Source organism: Limulus polyphemus, unplaced genomic scaffold (assembly GCF_000517525.1).
Source record: "Limulus polyphemus unplaced genomic scaffold, Limulus_polyphemus-2.1.2 Scaffold1981, whole genome shotgun sequence".
Taxonomy (NCBI): Eukaryota; Metazoa; Arthropoda; class Merostomata; order Xiphosura; family Limulidae; genus Limulus; species Limulus polyphemus.
Genome location: NW_013667591.1, coordinates 131,572 through 137,337, shown reverse-complemented (window position 1 = coordinate 137,337; position 5,766 = coordinate 131,572). Strand labels below are relative to the sequence as shown.

The following is a 5,766-nucleotide window of genomic DNA, read 5'->3' as shown; positions in this document are numbered from 1 at the left end:
TCCCAACATGGTTTTGTGATCATCAGGATATTATGATGACAAAACCTTGTCGAGACGGTGTACATTTGCTGTTGTGTTAAACTTATATTAAAGTTTTCTTTCTTCATTACCCATTCAAGCCGTCTCCAACCATTATTAGTCTCAAAGTGGGTTCATCGTCATCGAATATTAACTATTCGCTGTTCAGAACTCCTGTCCGCCCTAACAGGACGGGCCAGCAGACTATTAGAAATGGACTGCCGTTCTTGATGTGGGCATGCACTGGCCAACAAGATTAGAAGATTCCTTTCCACTGTCGAAAAGCCTCACTGGCATAGGACCTTATGCTGATCAACCATGCTTATAACTGGTAAGTAAGTATCTCGATGTTGTTTCCACCCTCTAGTAACAGTGTGGTGAAGTGTCGTCTTCATGTGACCCTTTATACAGTAAGCTAACTCCAGCATTAGTGACAATTCTTTAATTGTGCTTAAAATTTAACTCGGAGTAACTCTAAGAGGGCTATAACCAAGACATAACAAAACTCTGTTATGCCTGTAACTGAACACATGGTAACACTGTGTGTAATAACACACACACATTGTGCACTTTAAACTCAAACATGATAACTATGCGAAACGTATAGATGATAACTCTGTAATGTGCTTAATATTGTATTTATATTAATAACTTAGCATCTGGTAACCGTGTAATTCTGTAACTAATCATGTGGTAAATAAGTAGCTATTAATAGTTTTAAAAATCTTAATAACAACTTGTAGGCCATTATAAAATATTGAATTTTAATTAGCCTGATTGGTTTACACGCAAGAATAATTTAACACTTCCAAAAAACAGGCTTTCCTCCTGCTAGTAATGGAGTCCCATCGTATCGCGTTTATCAGGGTGCAGTCCAGGTAGAGTGATCCCTTTCATAGTCCCGAAACATTGTCCACAGGGAACCAAATGGCCTGCGGTAACCACTTTATACTTTATTATTGTTTATTATCGTGCAATTATTTTATTTACCTTTTTATTTGAAAACCAAAGTACTGCATGGTGTAACAAGGCCCACTAGTAATATGAGTAAATGAATTCTCGTCTACCTCCTGTGAGGCAGTCAGCCTTCACTTTTTGGGGTCAGCGTATGTCGGAGCAAACTGCGTTTTTTATCTAGTGCTCAACTCATGAGTGTCGGATTGTAAAATATTCTTACCCCAGTGTCTTCAGAGGCTTACCTATGTCATCGTGTTTGTGCCACAACTCTGAATCCACACAAACACGTACTTGATTTGAAAAAATGTAACGAAGAATGAAACATGACGAGAAAAAAAAAACAACCTACCCACGAGTTTTTTCTCATTCGTACACTCGGGGGTTTTTCTTAGCTTGCAGTTGATTACAAATTATGCACCTGTAAAAATATTTGTGCAGTTGAAAATTCACATATGGAAGGTAAGTTGAAGTGGATAAGTATTAAAATAAAAATATTTAAGATTATAAAATTCCATTACACAGTTGATAAATAAATGTATTTGCTTGAATGTTATTCTTTTTTTTATTTTTATTTTTTGGATATAATTGTGTAGTTAAAAAAAAATCCTTACGAAAAGCGCCGAGTTGTCACTAACAGTAAGGGTGCATTTTCTTACATCATTAAGTTTGTTACGCATTAACAGAATTTTATTCTGCAAGCTTGTTTCAAGTGGCAAAATGAGTGAAAATAATAAACAAATTAATATTTTTTTATGCTTTACCTGTCATCTTTAATTTTATTAATTAATAAAAATACAGTATATTTGCACATTTACACTAGATATTTTAAGTGATAGTAGAGCACATGAAAAAATGATAATTATATTATAGTAACTGTTTGTAATGTACAGAAATGTTTAGTAAGAGGTTGTGGCGTCATAGGAAGACAGTATTAAAATGTTAGACACATTAGAGAAAATATAAAAAGGTTTAAGTACAAACTTCTACGACTATCAGTGATAATTAATACACAAAAACCCATTCCAGTTATTTTTGTCAGTAAAATTTTTCTTAGATTATAGTCCCTTCAAAAGTTTCGTAAAGAAAACGGTATAAAGTTAGCGCTTACACATTTTGCTGTATATTGCAACCAGAACCATGAGCGCGGTGCGTATTTTGTGTACTGAACATAATAGTGATAAAGCTAAACGGGGGTATAAGTTAAATTTCGTACATTTCTAATTCGCAACTTTTATAGCCTCATAATTTCAACCTGTGTTTGCGAAACTCAAATTCAAACTTACCGTATTTTTCGGAATATAAGACGCACCCTTATTTTGAAGACACAGTTTTTTGGGGGGAAAAAAGCTACAGTCGCATTTGAAAGATTTTTATTGAACAAAAATTCAATTTGATACTTTAAAGATTAGTATATATTGTTCTAAACACAAAAGAGCTCGAAACATCAAAATAAGAAAATATCGTAAATCAAAAAAAGGTTTACTGTTATTTAGTTTGGTTCAAAACCTAGAAAATCTTCATTGCTTTCACTGTAATTTATTTTTTTATTATTCAGGGAGCATTATAAATATTTCGATGACGAGGAACCCATTTTGAGATTAATAATGATGTACCTGATGATGACAAAACCTTGTCGAAACGTTGTACATTTGCTGTTATGTTAAACTTATATTAAAGTTTTTCTTCATTACCCATTCAAGCCGTCTCCAGCCATTATTATAAATAGTTATGTTTTTGAAAGAAGAAAAAACTACTATTATTATAAATAACACATTCAATTGAACTAAACTATGCATGCCTATTTAAATATATGTGTATATCGTATATATACATATATATTATTCATACCTTCGTTGTATAGGACGCAAGCAGATTTTGACATCATATTTTGGGGTAAAAAAGTGCGTCTTGTACACCGAAAAATACGGTAGTTATCATATCTAAATACTGTTTACAAAACACATTTATCGCATAATAAGTTAATTCTTGTTTCGAATGTAATAGAAAACGCCCTACTATTGTGTAATTGAATCCAAGATTGGAAACTATATTTAATTGAAATATTAACTTACAAACAAAATATTTTGTACGAAAGCGATGACAAAAATTAATCTGATTCACCGCTATTAGACCTGTTGGTGGGTGTTGAAGAAACTGAAAGACTTGAAGCTAGGAAATTATTAAAGAAACGATATAAAGTGAACTTCTAAGTCAAGTTTCTTTCTTACAAATCAAAAGTCGCTAATAAATAATTCCACTCCTCTGTTGATGAAAGATAAGAATAAAGTGTACCAAAAACAGTAAAATTAGTGTGTGTGTTTAAAATGGTAGCAATAAATTAAACACGATATATTTTGTAAAGATAGTGTTAATCAATTATTCATACAATAATCGTTATCATGTAGTTAAACCTGTGCAGGTGCACAATAAATGGGCTTATGAAAAACTGATTCCCAAAATATTCTCAATATTCGTCGCATGTGAAGGTCGGGCGTGGCCTAGACGTTAACGGACCGAACTCGTGGCTCGTGTCCCTTTGTTGTGAAAGCACGCCCCGAATTTTGGAGCCGTGGGTAGCGTGATAAGAGTTACGGTCAAATCCACTGGCAGTATTAGATAAATGCAACCCATGCAATCGTATGTGTCACCTGCTGTTTTGGCTCAGTTAAGTTCCATGTTTGAATAATCTTGGCAACAAATTCAAATCAACCTTTTCTCCTCTAAACAACACACTTATCAATGTTTCTTTTCTGAATTTTTCTGTTCATCTCGAAGCATGGGTTTATAATTGCTAAGACACTATCATCGCCTGCGAATATGATTATTCGTGTCTTGTTTCTCACGTGATTTTTCCCTATTATTCATGGCTTTATTACTATAACTAATGCCAATTCTATATTTCTGTCTACATAGATTTGTTTTTTGTGATTAATGGAGTAAAATGAAATACATTGAATTATCAGTACTTAGGATATTTGTTGTCTTATTGGTGTTACGTATTAGAATTTCAAATAGTCTGAAATTGAATTAACTTGTAATTTAGATTTAGTAGTTAAATTGTACTTTGGATTTAGCAGTTAAGTAAAAGCTGATATATAGTCAGTTTATGATATTTGGCAACAAGATTGATACACACAGTTTTCTCTTTTAACATAAATATATTTTAATATACAAACAACAATACAATTTACAATAACAGTTATTACAAATAGTTATTACGAAAAATTATTTATATACAAAATTTTACAAACTTACAGGCAATATAAAGTCTTCTTTCTAGTCTGGAACTTCCTTGATATTTTATCGATGGTTCACGATGAGTTAATTACGAGTTGATGTAGATACAATTCACTTAACGGGGAGCTAGCTAGCTTTGTCGCTCGTTATTCATCAACCACACACGCCGAGTTTTCCACCGTAGCGTTATGTAATGTTTTCTTAAAAACACTAATCTCCGAGGAGAATCCACTGAAGTTAAATGATTTGTAATGTTTGAACGTTGTAAATGCTCCTAGTCAAATATTTGAAGTTTTCCGATTGATAAGCGTTATAACAATCACAGCTATAGCTTCAGAAGTTTATAGCACACTGACTATAGTAAACTAATAATAGATACCACTTTTTTGGCGCATCGCGTTGGTTATATTTATAGGCGTGTGGGGAGTTTATCGAAATTTCAGTTTTACGTAACAATACAAAGCAACAATAAGCGTTTACGTACATACATATATTGTTGATTCTTACACTCGAGAATATTCTACAACTTTAGAGAATAAGCGGGAGTTTCGCGATACATATTTAACTATAAGCTATGCATATTTCCAAATATAAACTTAATCTAAACAAACGTTGATATTAAAATAAGTATATAATAATAAATCTGTTACATTGGATAGTCATAGTCTTGTAGTGATATAAAGTCGGTTAGAACAGGGAGGATAGGGGCCCCGTAACAGAGCTTTGCATTGGGCCATTGAAAGACAGAAACTGCCTCTGGCCAAATCCCACTATTCAACTAAAGTGTCCGTAGAGTTGACAGTGGATGTTTTCCCTCTGGTCTATCAGCTTAAAATTAGGGATGGCCAGCGAATTAATTATTATCAGTTTGGTTCTTATAATAAAAGTCATCTTGGCTCATGATAGGAAACAGGAGCATTTCTTGGAGAGATCGTATACAACTGAATACATTTCATAATTATGTTTAAGATAAGAAATGTATCCATGTGTTTAATTGATTTTTCTCATGAGTCTATATAAAGTTTTTTTTATATAGCTGGAAATGTTTCTCTGAAAATATCGTATCCTTTCCCATGCATGCTTATGATATTACTTTTTGCATCCCGTTGGACAAACAATTAGCTTAAGGGCTTATAACACAAAAATATGGGTTCGATCCCTGCAGTGAATACAGCATGGATTACCCACTGTGCAGCTAGGAGTTTATTGCCCCAGTCAAGTTGGACAATAAATTCGACCAATCACTCTTGTACGATTGTAATATTTTAAATTACGAAGGAAAGAATAGCTTTTTGGTGTTTCAGGTTTGTGTTCCAGTTAATAACACTTGACTTTTTAATTAACTGTTTCACAGGTGGTGTAAGTAATATTTGATAGTTACCAAGTGTATTTGCTTTTGGTATTATCTATGCACTTCAAATTAAATATAGGATACTTACAGTTTGAAAAATATTTAATATAGATATGAATAGTGACAAAAATCGGTTTTATGTTTTATTGTTTTTTAACGTAATATACACAGCGTGGTCACAAGTAAATAGACATCACCTTTTC

General features: G+C 32.8%; 1 protein-coding gene across 5 annotated transcripts in view; it reads left to right on the top strand.

Moving 5' to 3' along the window:
- LOC106465557 (serine/threonine-protein kinase D1-like) overlaps positions 1 to 5,766 on the top strand; it is a 97,625-nt gene that overhangs the window by 15,807 nt on the left and 76,052 nt on the right. The window contains exon 1 of one of the 5 annotated variants that reach the window (XM_022393482.1): positions 200 to 349. The exons of 3 other annotated variants lie outside the window; for them this stretch is intronic. The gene's annotated coding sequence lies outside the window, so the exon portion shown is untranslated. Of the gene's footprint in view, positions 1 to 199; positions 354 to 5,766 lie in introns of those variants that run through there. One more of the 5 variants, XM_022393481.1, reaches the window with a different exon arrangement.